The sequence below is a fragment of the Pristiophorus japonicus genome, chromosome 22, assembly GCF_044704955.1.
Source record: "Pristiophorus japonicus isolate sPriJap1 chromosome 22, sPriJap1.hap1, whole genome shotgun sequence".
Lineage (NCBI taxonomy): Eukaryota > Metazoa > Chordata > Chondrichthyes > Pristiophoridae > Pristiophorus > Pristiophorus japonicus.
The window spans coordinates 2,498,454-2,512,714 of record NC_091998.1 but is presented as its reverse complement, the minus strand read 5'-3'; positions in this window follow the sequence as shown (position 1 = coordinate 2,512,714).

Sequence of the window (14,261 nt, the reverse complement as noted above, 5' to 3'; positions counted from 1 at the left end):
AAGTTATTTGAAAAGTGCATCAGTTTGGGGGATGGATGAAAAAGCTGATCGTTATTAACTTAAATTCCACTAATGGGATTTTCAAGATGACAAACAAATTTCTGCTTTGGGCGGTGAAAATGACTTCACGCAATAAATCGTTATAAATTAAATCAAACTTATTAACAGAAATGCCTGTCATACTTGTAGTATTAGCAGGCCATGCCTGCCGCAAAGCTATTGATAATAAGACTTGTATTTATATACGGTCTTATCACCACTCAGAAATGTGGCAAAGTACTTTGTGGTGAAGTCAATTACTTCGAAATGCAATGACGCCCATTTCTCATGCAATAAAATTCCACTATTGAAAATGTGGCACAAATTGACTTTTAAGTCTCAAGAGGAGATGCCTGGAGGGACACAGAAATGCTGTGGTTGTAATAAGAGGTGGTCTTCAGGGACTGGTTTCAAGCTCTGGGGTTGGGGGTAATATATTAGCACGGATAGAGGATTGGCTAACTAACCGAGAACAGAGAGTCGGGATAAATGGTTCATTCTCGGGTTGGCAACCAGTAACCAGTGGGGTGCCGCAGGGATCAGTGCTGGGACCCCAACTATTTACAATCTATATTAACCACTTGGAAGAAGGGACTGAGTGTAACATAGCCAAGTTTGCTGACGATACAAAGATGGGAGGAAAAGCAATGTGTGAGGAGGACACAAAAAATCGACAAAAGGACATAGACAGGCTAAGTGAGTGGGCAAAAATTTGGCAGATGGAATATAATGTTGGAAAGTGTGAGGTCGTGCACTTTGGCAGAAAAAAATCAAAGAGCAAGTTATTATTTAAATGGAGAAAGATTGCAAAGTGCCGCAGTACAGCGGGACCTGGGGGTACTTGTACATGAAACACAAAAGGATAGTATGCAGGTACAGCAAGTGATCAGGAAAGCCAATAGTATATTGGCCTTTATTGCAAAGGGGATGGAGTATAAAAGCAGGGAAGTCTTGCTACAACTATATAAGGTATTGGTGAGGTCACACCTGGAATACTGCGTGCAGTTTTGGTTTCCATATTTACGAAAGGATATACTTGCTTTGAAAACAGTTCAGAAAAGGTTCACTAGGTTGATTCCGGGGATGAGGGGGTTGACTTATGAGGAAAGGTTGAATAGGTTGGGCCTCTACTCATTGGAATTCAGAAGAATGAGAGGTGATCTTATCGAAACGTATAAAATTATGAGGGGGCTTGACAAGGTGGATGCAGAGAGGATGTTTCCACTGATGGGGGAGACTAGAACTAGGGGGCATGATCTTAGAATAAGGGGCCGCCCATTTAAAACTGAGATGAGAAATTTCTTCTCTCAGAGGGTTGTAAATCTGTGGAATTCGCTGCCTCAGAGAGCTGTGGAAGCTGGGACATTGAATAAATTTAAGACAGAAATAGACAGTTTTTTAACTGCTAAGGGGATAAGGGGTTATGGAGAGCGGGCGGAGAAGTGGAGCTGAGTCCATGATCAGATCAGCCATGATCTTATTGAATGGCGGAGCAGGCTCGAGTGGCCGCATGGCCTTCTTCTGGTCCTATCTCTTATGTTCTTATGTAAGCTCTCCAGGGAATCATAGAAATTTACAGCACGGAAGGAGGCCATTTCGGCCCATCGTGTCCGCGCCGGCCGACCAAGAGCTAATCCCAGCTCTAGGTCCGTAGCCCTGTAGGTTACAGCACTTCAGGTGCACATCCAAGTACTTTTTAAATGTGGTGAGGGTTTCTGCCTCTACCACCCTTTCAGACAGTGAGTTCAAGACCCCCACCGCCCTCTGGGTGAAGACATTTCCCCTCAAATCCCCTCTAAACCTCCACCCAATTACTTTAAATCTATGCCCCTGGTTGTTGAACCCTCTGCTAAGGGAAATAGGTCCTTCCTATCACTCTATCCAGGCCCCTCATAATTTTGTACACCTCAATAAGGTCTCCCCTCATCGTCCTCGGTTCTAAAGAAAACAGACCCACCCTATTCGATCTGTCCTCGTAGCTAAAATTCTCCAGTCCTGGCAACATCCTTGTAAATCTCCTCTGTGCCCTCTCTAATGCAATCACATCTTTCCTGTAATGCGGTGACCAGTACTGCACGCAGTACTCCAGCTGCGGCCTAACTAGTGTTTTATACAGTTCAAGCATAACCTCCCTGCTCTTGTATTCCATGCCTCGACTAATAAAGGCAAGTATCCCATATGCCTTCTTAACCACCTTAGCTTACCTGGCCTGCTACCTTCAGGATCTGTGGACCTGCACTCCAAGGTCCCTTTGTTCATCTAAACTTCTCAGTGTCCTACCATTTAATGTGTATTCCCTTGCCTCGTTAGCCCTCCCCAAATGCATTACCTCACACTTCTCCAGATTGAATTCCAGATGAGACTTTGGGGGTGAAATTGCCCCTCGTTATAGCCTCGTTAGCACCTCCGAGGGGCGATGCAGTTATCGCCCGGGGGAGGGGGGCGTTACCGCTTCCCGGGAAGTTGCCCCGGAGTCCTGGCAGCGCCGCTCCCCACAGTTACCACCCTGGGTCGACCCCTTAACGCCAACATCCACTCGGGGCGGTAATTACTAGGGAGCTGGCGCCCCAGGATGCCATCTTTATTGGTGAGCCGACTCTTGGGTCAGACCAACCATGGCCCTCGCAGTGCCTGGTCTGCCATCGAGCAGCTGGACACTCTGTCCTGGGGGCCGGGCTGCCAGTCTGGTCTCACGGTGGCCCATGGCAGCCAACAAAGGGCCTGCAGACTGTGCAGTGGCCCCGCCCATTAATGGACGGGGGATTGGGGCTTTGTAACATGTCATCGCCACGCAAGACATCCACATAGGGCTGGCCTCAGTGACACACTTCCGCACAGGGAGCGCCGGAGACAGTGGGGGGAGACAGAGTCAGACTGAGCAGGGGGAGACGGAGCGGGGGGAGACTGAGCCAGAGACAGCGGGGGGAGGGGGAGACAGAGTCAGACTGAGCGGGGGGAGACTGAGCCAGAGACAGCGGGGGGAGGGGGAGACGGAGTCAGGGACATGGGGGAGACAGAGTCAGACTGAGCGGGGGAGAGACTGAGCCAGAGACAGCGGGGGGAGGAGGAGACGGAGTCAGGGACATGGGGGAGACAGAGTCAGACTGAGCGGGGGGAGACGGAGCGGGGGGAGACTGAGCCAGAGACAGCGGGGGGAGGGGGGGACGGAGTCAGGGACATGGGGGAGACAGAGTCAGACTGAGCGGGGGGAGACGGAGCGGGGGGAGACTGAGCCAGAGACAGCGGGGGGAGGGGGAGACTGAGCCGGAGGGAGACGGAGCGAGTGACCCCTACCTGTGAGGGGCGTGTGGCCCGATTCTGTGTTGGGGATGGGGGGATGAAAGTTCCAGCCCCGGATTGCCCCCTTGGTTCTGTATTTCACCTTCTCTCTGACCTGGCAATTGTTGGGTGCTGATGCCTTGGTCTGATGGGTTTGCTGCCTGGGACAGTTACCCAGGCAAGTGACACTGCCTGGAGCATCATTAAACGCCCATCGTGTTCTGTGCAGACGATATTGAGGCTTTGGAGAAGTGGAGAAGGGGCGGGGAGGTGGGCCCCCAATGTTACCAAGTCTTGGGCTGTTATTTATCAGGAGAGACTCCTGGGGCCGGTTCTTTGTGTCCGGGTTTTGCCGCGGAGCGGTGTGAAATGCAGCATTTAGTTCTCCCGCGCCCCGCCGCGATTCTCCGATCCGTGTTTGTGATGGCGCGGAGCAGCACCACCGGGTAAAGACTCTGGCAGAGTTTGGCCTTTTGCCCGATCTATCCGCCCGGAAGTGCGCTGGCGTTGTCTCCCGGGAAACCAGAGCGGTCCGGCGAGGACGGTAAATACTCGGCAGGTCAGCGCCAGCCTTTGTTCTTGTGATTTTTTCAGTGATTTGTGTTGCGGTGTGGGTGATGTTTTGGGAAAGTGTTCTCCTTCCGGCGACTCTCTCGGAGCGCTCACGGCCCGGCATTTTACTTCACGAGGTTCACATTATGGCGCCACGAGAGTTATACAACACTTCCCTCGGCGCCACGTCTCCTGACACACGGCCCAGATAGCGGAACTTCCTCACCAAACGCAGACTGTTCCCAGCCGAGAACTTTCCCGCCCCGCCTCCTTTTTCACCCCAAAAACAGGAAAACCTGAAGCCCAGCCCCGGGAGTTGGGGCGATTCTCATCGCAGAAATGCAGACCGCGAGACTGGAGCTGTGTAACATGATGACAGGATTCGATTCTGCCCTGTTGAACAGGTTAGAAACACAGAAAATAGGTGCAGGAGTAGGCCATTCGGCCCTTCGAGCCTGCACCGCCATTCAATGAGTTCATGGCTGAACATGCAACTTCAGTACCCCATTCCTGCTTTCTCACCATACCCCTTGATCCCCCGAGTAGTAAGGACTACATCTAACTCTTTTTTGAATATATTTAGTGAATTGGCCTCAATAACTTTCTGTGGTAGAGAATTCCACAGGTTCACCACTCTCTGGGTGAAGAAGTTTCTCCTCATCTCGGTCCTAAATGGCTTACCCCTTATCCTTAGACTGTGACCCCATGGTTCTGGACTGCCCCAACATTGGGAACATTCTTCCTGCATCTAACCTGTCTAAACCCATCAGAATTTTAAACGTTTCTATGAGGTCCCCTCTCATTCTTCTGAACTCCAGTGAATACAAGCCCAGTTAATCCAGTCTTTCGTGATATGTCAGTCCCGCCATCCCAGGAACCAGTCTGGTGAACCTTTGCTGCACTCCCTCAATAACAAGAATGTCCTTCCTCAGGTTCGGAGACCAAAACTGTACACAATACTCCAGGTGTGGCCTCACCAATGCCCTGTACAACTGTAGCAACACCTCCCTGCCCATGTACTCAAATCCCCTCGCTATGAAATCCAACATGCCATTTGCTTTCTTAACCGCCTGCTGTACCTGCATGCTAACCTTCAATGACTGATGTACCATGACACCCAGGTCTCGTTGCACCTCCCCTTTTCCTAATCTGTCACCATTCAGATAATAGTCTGTCTCTGTTTTTACCACCAAAGTGGATAACCTCACATTTATCCACATTATACTTCCTCTGCCATGCATTTGCCCACTCACCTAACCTATCCAAGTCGCTCTGCAGCCTCATAGCATCCTCCTCGCAGCTCACACTGCCACCTAACTTAGTGTCATCCGCAAATTTGGAGATACTACATTTAATCCCCTCGTCTAAATGTACAGTGTAAACAGCTGGGGCCCCAGCACAGAACCTTGCGGTACCCCACTAGTCACCGCCTGCCATTCTGAAAAGTACCCATTTACTCCTACTCTTTGCTTCCTGTCTGACAACCAGTTCTCAATCCATGTCAGCACACTACCCCCAATCCCATGTGCTTTAACTTTGCACATTAATCTTTTGTGTGGGACCTTGTCGAAAGCCTTCTGAAAGTCCAAATATACCACATCAACTGGTTCTCCCTTGTCCACTCTACTGGAAATATCCTCAAAAAATTCTAGAAGATTTGTCAAGAATGATTTCCCTTTCACAAATCCATGTTGACTTGGACCTATCATGTCACCTCTTTCCAAATGCGCTGCTATGACATCCTTAATAATTGATTCCATCATCTTATCCACTACTGAGGTCAGGCTGACCGGTCTATAACTCCCTGTTTTCTCTCTCCCTCCTTTTTTAAAAAGTGGGGTTACATTGGCTACCCTCCACTCGATAGGAACTGATCCAGAGTCAATGGAATGTTGGAAAATGACTGTCAATGCATCCGCTATTTCCAAGGCCACCTCCTTAAGTACTGTGGGATGCAGTCCATCAGGCCCTGGGGATTTATCGGCCTTCAATCCCATTCATTTCCCCAACACAATTTCCCGACTAATAAAGATTTCCCTCAGTTCCTCCTCCTTACTAGACCCTCTGACCCCTCTTATATCCGGAAGATTGTTAGTGTCCTCCTTAGTGAATACCGAACCAAAGTACTTTTTCAATTGGTCCGCCATTTCTTTGTTCCCCGTTATGACTTTCCCTGATTCTGACTGCAGGGGACCTACGTTTGTCTTTACTAACCTTTTTCTCTTTACATATCTCTCTCAACTTTTGCAATCCGTTTTAATGTTCCCTGCAAGCTTCTTCTCATACTCCATTTTCCCTGCCCTAATCAAACCCTTTGTCGTCCTCTGCTGAGTTCTAAATTTCTCCCAGTCTCCGGGTTCGCTGCTATTTCTGGCCAATTTGTATGCCACTTCCTTGGCTTTAATACTATCCCTGATTTCCCTTGATAGCCACGGTTGAGCCACCTTCCCTTTTTTATTTTTACGCCAGACAGGGATGTACAATTGTTGTAGTTCATCCATGCGGTCTCTAAATGTCTGCCATTGCCCATCCACTGTCAACTCCTTAAGTATCATTCGCCAATCTATCCTAGCCAATTCACGCCTCATACCTTCAAAGTTACCCTTCTTTAAGTTCTGGACCATGGTCTCTGAATTAACTATTTCATTCTCCATCCTAATGCAGAATTCAACCATATTATGGTCACTCTTCTCCAAGGGGCCTCGCACAACGAGATTGCTAATTAATCCTCTCTCATTACACAACACCCAGTCTAAGATGGCCTCCCCCCTAGTTGGTTCCTCGACATATTGGTCTAGAAAACCATCCCTTATGCACTCCAGGAAATCCTCCTCCACCATATTGCTTCCAGTTTGGTTAGCCCAATCGATGTGCATATTAAAGTCACCCATTTTAACTGCTGCATCATTATTGCATGCACCCCTAATTTCCTGTTTGATGCCCTCCCCAACATTACTACTACTGTTTGGAGAGGGATGGCAGAACTGGAGAATATGAATAGCATTTTAGGCACACTAGTTACGTTCGATATTAGGAAGCCCTGGGGTCTGGATCATGTGATCGCTGTGGGTTTGCTACGCTCCTTCGCAAGGCCTTGAGGGAGAAGGAGGTTTCTAATTGTCGAGGCTGACCGGTGAGTTAGCTGGGATTGGGAACCGTGACTGGGCCTTGGGGACAGAATTGTCTTTCGCCATTCCTTCCATATGGTCAGCTGATTCGGCCAACACCGTTCCCGGCTGCTGACAGGACCAATATTGAGAGCAACTGGAAATAATGGCAGTGAGGGACGAGTCATCATCATCATCACAGGCAGCCCCTCGAAGCGACGATGACCCGTTTCCACGCCAAAAAGGGATGAGTTCACAGGTGCTTCAATGAAGGACCTGATGTTCCAGATCCCGAACTACATCCTGAAGGGTGGAAGATGCCGGTGGGTGGATTTTTTTAGCGTGGGGTGACCGTTGCACACCAGCCACCACACGGGCTTGACAGAACGAGGTCTTGGTCCAGTGACAAGGGTTAACCAGGACCACTGGAGAGCAGCTCTGCTGCACGGACCTAGTGCGCTCACATATCGCAGTGTGGGCTGGGCCCGGGCTGCCCTGGACGAGGGACTAGTCGGGGCAGGACGGCCTTGTGTTGGGGATATCGGGTCTGTTCTAGAGCCTGGAGCCCACTTGTTTCTACTCTCCCTTCTCCCGAGACTGCAGAAAGCAACCAGAGTTATACAGTAGGCTGCAAATCCATCGTCCTTCCACCTTGAGGCAGCTGTGCACAAACCTCTTTACAAGAATGGTTCCAGCCGGCAGTAATCTCCGTTTTATATTGAATATCTATTTCTTGTGTGTGCCTGCCACACCAGTGTGTTGCATATTGTGTGGAGCCCCGCTGGACATGCTGTGTGCTCAGCGTCTAGTTACAGAATCCATGGTCATTCCCAGCAAGGTCTGAGCTGTCTCTTGTTATTATAGTGACACAGACAGGGATCGATTGAGTGAAGCACAGACTGTTCCAAGTAAAACTAAATTCCACCTCCATAACATCGCCCGTCTCCGCCTCTGCCTCAGCTCATCCGTTGCTGAAGCCCTCAGCTGTGCCTCTGTTACCTCTAGACTTGACTATTCCAGCGCACTCCTGGCTGGCCTCCCACATTCTACCCTACGTAAACTAGAGGTGATTCAAAACTGAGCTGCCCCATGTCTTAACTTGCACCAAGTCCCGCTCACCCATCACCCCCTGTGCTCGTTGACCTACATTGGCTCCCGGTTAAGCAATGCCTCAATTTCAAAATTCTCATCCTTGTTTTCAAATCCCTCCATGGCCTCGCCCCTCCCTATCTCTGCAGTCTCCAGCCCCACAACCCCCCGAGATCTCTGCGCTCCTCCAATTCTGGTCTCTAGTGCATCCCCGATTTTAATCGCTCAACCATCCATGGCCATGCCTTCAGCTGCTGAGCCCCAAGCTCTGGAACTCTCTCCCGAAACCTCTTTGCCTCTCTTTCCTCCTTTAAGACGCTCCTTAAAACCTGCCTCTTTGATAAAGCTTTTGGTCAGTTACCCTAATATCGCCTTGCGTGACTCTATGTCAAATTCTGTTTGACAATCGCTCCTGTGAAGCGCCGTGGGACGTTTCACTATGTTAAAGGCGCTATATAAATGCAAATTGTTGTAAATTCCAAAACTCCGGATGGAGAAAAGGCTTGGTGGCCACAACACTCCCTCCATCGGGAGTCCACGTGGACCTCCCACACTTCCCTTTGGATTCAGACTGGATCTCTGCTCCTGGCCGAAATATAAAGCTGGCACCAATGTCCTGGGACCTGTAGGTCATTCAGTTGTTACTTTGCCTTGTGGAGCTCATTGTCACTCCTAGAACACTCCTTGTTCATTCAGTAAACGCGATCTCCAATTTTCCATCTCTGCAACCACAAAAAACTGTACTGAAAAATTGGACTAAGATGTTAAATGTGGCGAGACTGAGAACAGAGAGAAGTTTAATTTCAAGGTTGACGTCCTGTTGATAAACGCTCACTGTTTGTGTCGCTTCCTCCACTGGCCTGCCGACCCGCCATCGTGCTGCGTTGGGGTGGTTCAGGGCGACGACAATCACAGGGTGTTTCTGCCGTAGTCATTGGCCCAAAGTGCTTTACTGAGGGAGGGGGGAATAAACCATTGGAGGGGGAGGTTTGGGGTGACTGAAAATGAGCTAATTTCTCCTGGTTATCGCTTTTTAATTTGTGTTCTGCTGCCACTCGGTCAGGCAACAGAAAGAGACGGAGACAGGACCTGTGTGTTTGAGCATCACTGGGAGGACCAAAGGTTCGAGACGGGACAGTGGTTGCAGAGTCCATGGGTTGTTTTTTTGAGGAGGGGGTGATGGTGATGGTGGTTTAGGATGGGGAAGGGAGAGTCTGTGAAACTTCTGTTAAACCAAATTATTGGGGGTCTCGGGGACTGAGTTAGTCTGAGATCCCTCACCGGGGACCGATCCTGTTTCTCGGGCTCTGGTCTCCTCAACATTGGATCTGTGGGCCGATCCAAGTGATAGGAGGCCGTTATCTGTATGTGCACCTTGGGGATCATCACAGATCAGTAACATCGGGAACGGTAGCACAGAGGTTCTGTTACGGGACTAGTGATCCCAAGGCCTGGACTAATGATCCAGAGACCTGCGTTCAAATCCCACCATGGCAGCTGGGGGTTTGACAATCGCCCGAACCACCTCCCCTTGACATTCAATGACATTCCCATCACCGAATCCCCCACCATCAACATCCTGGGGGTCACCATTGACCAGAAACTTAACCGGACCAGCCACATAAATACTGTGGCTACAAGAGCAGGTCAGAGGCTGGGTATTCTGTGACGAGTGTCTCACCTCCTGACTCCCCAAAGACTTTCCACCATCTACAAGGCACAAGTCAGGAGTGTGATGGAATACTCTCCACTTGCCTGGATGAGTGCAGCTCCAACAACACTCGAGAAGCTCGACACCATCCAGGACAAAGCAGCCGTTTGATTGGCTCCCCATCCCCCACCTTCAACACTCACTCCCTCCACCACCGGCGCACCGTGGCTGCAGTGTGTACCATCTACAAGATGCACTGCAGCAACTCGCCAAGGCTTCTTCGGCAGCACCTCCCAAACCCACGACCTCTACCACCTAGAAGGACAAGGGCAGCAGGTGCATGGGAACACCACCACCTCCACGTTCCCCTCCCAGTCACACACCATCCTGACTGGGAAATATATCGGCCGTTCCTTCATCGTCGCTGGGTCACAATCCTGGAACTTCCTCCCTAACAGCACTGTGGGAGCACCTTCACCACACGGACTGCAGCGGTTCAAGAAGGCGGCTCACCACCACCTTCTCAAGGGGCAGTTAGGGATGGGCAATAAATGCCGGCCTTGCTAGCGATGCCCGCATCCCAGGAACCTAATCCAGCTCTCCCCTGATGGAGGGTTGTGATCAGGAGCAGGAGGTGCCCTGGCTGATTTCTCCCCCCGCCCCCCCCCCCCCCGCCAATAACCCGGGGACACTGGAGCTACCTCTAGGATCCCTACCAATCGATGTGTCGTCTCTCCAAAAAATGGTAAAAAATGATGCGAAATGATGATGATGTGGAATGCAGTGCTGAAAGGGTGCTGGAGGCTGAGCCAACAGGAACTTTCAAAAGGGAATTGGATAAATGGTTGAAGGAAAATGCGCAGGGCTGTGGGGAAGATCAGGGCTGTTGGACTAATTCTTCGAAAGAGTTGGCACAGGCACGATGGGCCGAACCTCCTGAACTGTATCGGCACGCCAGAATAACATTGGCCACCCGAGTGCCATGATGGAAAGCCCCTCTGACTTCGCTGGTGAGCAACTGACTTAAAGTAGGCCCCAAGTTAGCGTGTGTTTATTCGCAGCAGGAGTCTTTGGAAATCAAACCGTTGGCGATATTGTTGGTCTTTGTGTATGAAAGCTGTGCTGTGATTGGTTGGCTGGCTCAGTGGGGAGGTGCATCGTGGGACTGAGCCACGTCAGACCGAGAAGGATCCAGCTTCGGTTTGTGGCGTTAGTGGATCGAAGCTGGGGCGGCGGAGGTAATTAAATCCGCCTCAGTGTCCGGGGCTCAGGGAGGGGTTATAGGTCAGCCAGGGGTCAGGGAGCAGTTAAAGGTCAGTCAAGGAACAGTTAAAAGGTCAGCCGGGGGGGTCAGGGAACGGTTAAAGGTCAGCCAGGGAATGGTTAAAGGTCAGCCGGGGGATTAGGGAATGGTTAAAGGTCAGCCAGGGGTCAGGGAACGGTTAAAGGTCAGCCGATGGGGTCAGGCAACGGTTAAAGGTCATCCAGCGGGTATGGGAGTGGTGAAGGGTCAGCCAGGGGTCAGGGAGCGGTGAAAGGTCAGCCAGGGGCTCATGTTCCTTGTAGAAAAGTGCACAGAGGTGAAAGTCAGGTGACAACGGGATTGGGATCAGCTGTGACGCCTTTCATGGCTGAATAGCCTGAAATCCGTTGACTCGGCCCAGTGAAGGATCTGGGAAAGATGCCGTTTGGCATAGCTTTTATATTCTTGTACTTCAGTAAATTTATTGCAACAATGAGACTGGACTGGAGTGCAGGATCCCAGATCTCAGCACAACATTGTGTCACGGTGCGAAGGGCGAGGTTATTTCGAGTTTCCGTGCTTGTGAATTAATCGGTTGTTCATTAGACGTACGTTGAAGACAGTTTGATTTAATTACGCTGAAGTTTGGATTTAGTGCCGATTGCGTTCAGTAAAGGGTTAATTGACGCAGTCGGCAGACGCTGGCTGTTGGACAATCGGCTGCTTGTTTCTGCACCATTGGGGAAGGAAGGTCCACAATGCTCGCGGCTGAAACTTACTGCAACCAATCGATGATATCTCTGGCTGTCAGTCAGGGCACTGCCTGCTTCTGTGACCATCAGAGTCCAATCAATTCTCTGCTCATCACAGTCGGCCTGCCGAGAGACGAGGGGGCAGGGTGATGATCTAAAGCGGGGGTGGTGTGGTTCGGGGAGTCAGTGATGCCATCAGATTTCTGTTCATCAGGGGCCCAGTATAAATCTGAGATTTGTACATTTTCATTTGGTGTATGCTCGCTGACCTACACTGGCTCCCGCTCCAGCAACACCTTAACTTTAAAATTCTCATCCTTGTTTTCAAATCCCTCCAAGGCCTCGACCCTCCCTATCTCTCTCATCTCCTCCAGCCCCACAACCCCCGGAGATCTCTGTGCTCCTCTAATTCTGGCCCCTGATTATAATCGTTCCACCATCGGTGGCCGTGCCTTCAGCTGCCTGGGCCCCAAGCTCTGGAACTCCCTCCCTAAACCTCTCCGCCTCTCTCTCTCTCCTTTAAGACGTTCCTTAAAACCCACCTCTTTGACCCAGCTTTTAGTCACCTGTCCTATTAGCCCATTATGTGGAATGGGTCGCATTTTGTTTGATAATGCTCCTGTGAAGCGCCTTGGGACATTTTTCTACATTAAAGGCGGTGCATAAATACAAGTGATTAAAGGATATAAAAGGGTACGGAGCTAAGGTGGTGGATGGAGTTAGGACACATCAGCCATGATCTCATTGGATGGCGGAAGAGGCTCGAGGGGCTGAATGGCTTCCTCCTGTTCCTAGGTTCCTACACAAAGCTGCACAATCACAGTGGCCTCGACTGTAAGCTCCGATGGAGCAGATTGTGGAGAAGGAATTGTGAATGGAAATGAAATCAGTGCAATCAAAGCCCTGACATCACTTCCTATGTCGAACACAGCAGCAAACAGCCGCCATTTTGTAGTGAGTCAGTGATGAGAAACCGGCAACTTCGGGCAGGTCTAACACCCGATACACATGCCCATACAAGCACCCACACGCGCACCGATACATGCATCCACACGCAGTGCAATACACGCGCCCATACAAGCACCCACACACTCACCGATACATGCATCCACACGCAGTGCAATACACGCGCCCATACAAGCACCCACACACTCACCGATACATGCATCCACACGCGCGGCAATACACACGCCGATACACACGCCCATACAAGCACCCACACACTCACCGATACATGCATCCACACGCGTGGCAATACACACGCCGATACACACGCCCATGCACGCGCCGATACACGTGCCCACACGCGCGCCCACACGCACAATTGCCCTGATAATACGGATGCCAATAATATTGAGTTTGAAGTCTTGCCGGTCAGAATGTCATAATCATTTACTTGGCATGAAGGAAATACAATTGTTTAACATCTGGAAAAGTCTTATTTTAAGAATATCTTTGGTTCTTGAACAGAAGGGAATGGACAGAAATGTACAATGTGATTTTCTGGGGTACAGGGGCTTCTGATGGTTACTGGTTGCGGATGGGATTTCAGCGAAACCTTCCACTGGGATCTATGTCTGGGAATGAACAATGGGGACAAACAGGCCTAAATTTGAAAGCACCAAGTGGGGTTTAGCTTTGTGAGATGTCCCGGCCTGGAACCGGTTCTGTGTCCAGGACTGCCGACCCATCGTTGTCTCCTCTGCTAACTTTGCCGAACCTGGGAAGTGAGGAGAGCCAGGGACAAGTGAGGTCTGGGGACATTGCAGCACTCTAAACATCTTCTTTGTACTCCAGTATTAAAGATTGAATATCTGACACTCTGTAAAACATTTCTCTCTCGAAAATTTACTGGAACCAGAAAGATTAAATTAAAGGAAACAGGAATAAAACTCTACCTAGGATGTACTTTTTTGGTTAAAAGATGTCTTACATTAAAAATAAACCCTATTGGAACACAATGCGATGTTTTCCAACATGTGCCCTTTGATTGGCCGTTGATGTGGAGAATGCACACTCCCCATTTCACTGAAATGATAATACAGTCGCTGTGGATAATGGAATCTCATTTGCTTCTGATTCCAGGCGTGAACAATCGCGGTGTGAATAGTTGCCTTTCTGTTAAATGTTTAGATTGAATGACTCATCCTCTGAAAGCCTTAAAAAAAACTTCTCATTGTCGGCTCCCGAGCTTCGCTGGGCAAATGGGGCTGTTGGTAGGATCATGAGCGTTGAACACAGGGTCTCGGAGCTCAGAGCCCCCTGCGATGGGTGTCCTGTGTCAGCTGATGCTGTCTCGGTCTTCACTCGGCAGTTTAGGATTGTACTGAAATACACCAGACCCCGCGATCCAGGGCCGGGGCCAACCCACAGATTGAAAGCTCAGTATAACACAGCACAATTATACGTTGCTGTTCCTCCATTTAAACATTGCTTTCGAAAGCCTCCCATTTTAGTACAACATGTGCCATACAACTCGCCCCGATCTGCACCCAGACCTCAGTCAATCCTATTCCACCTCCTCATTCACCAATACCGGGCACCCAGAT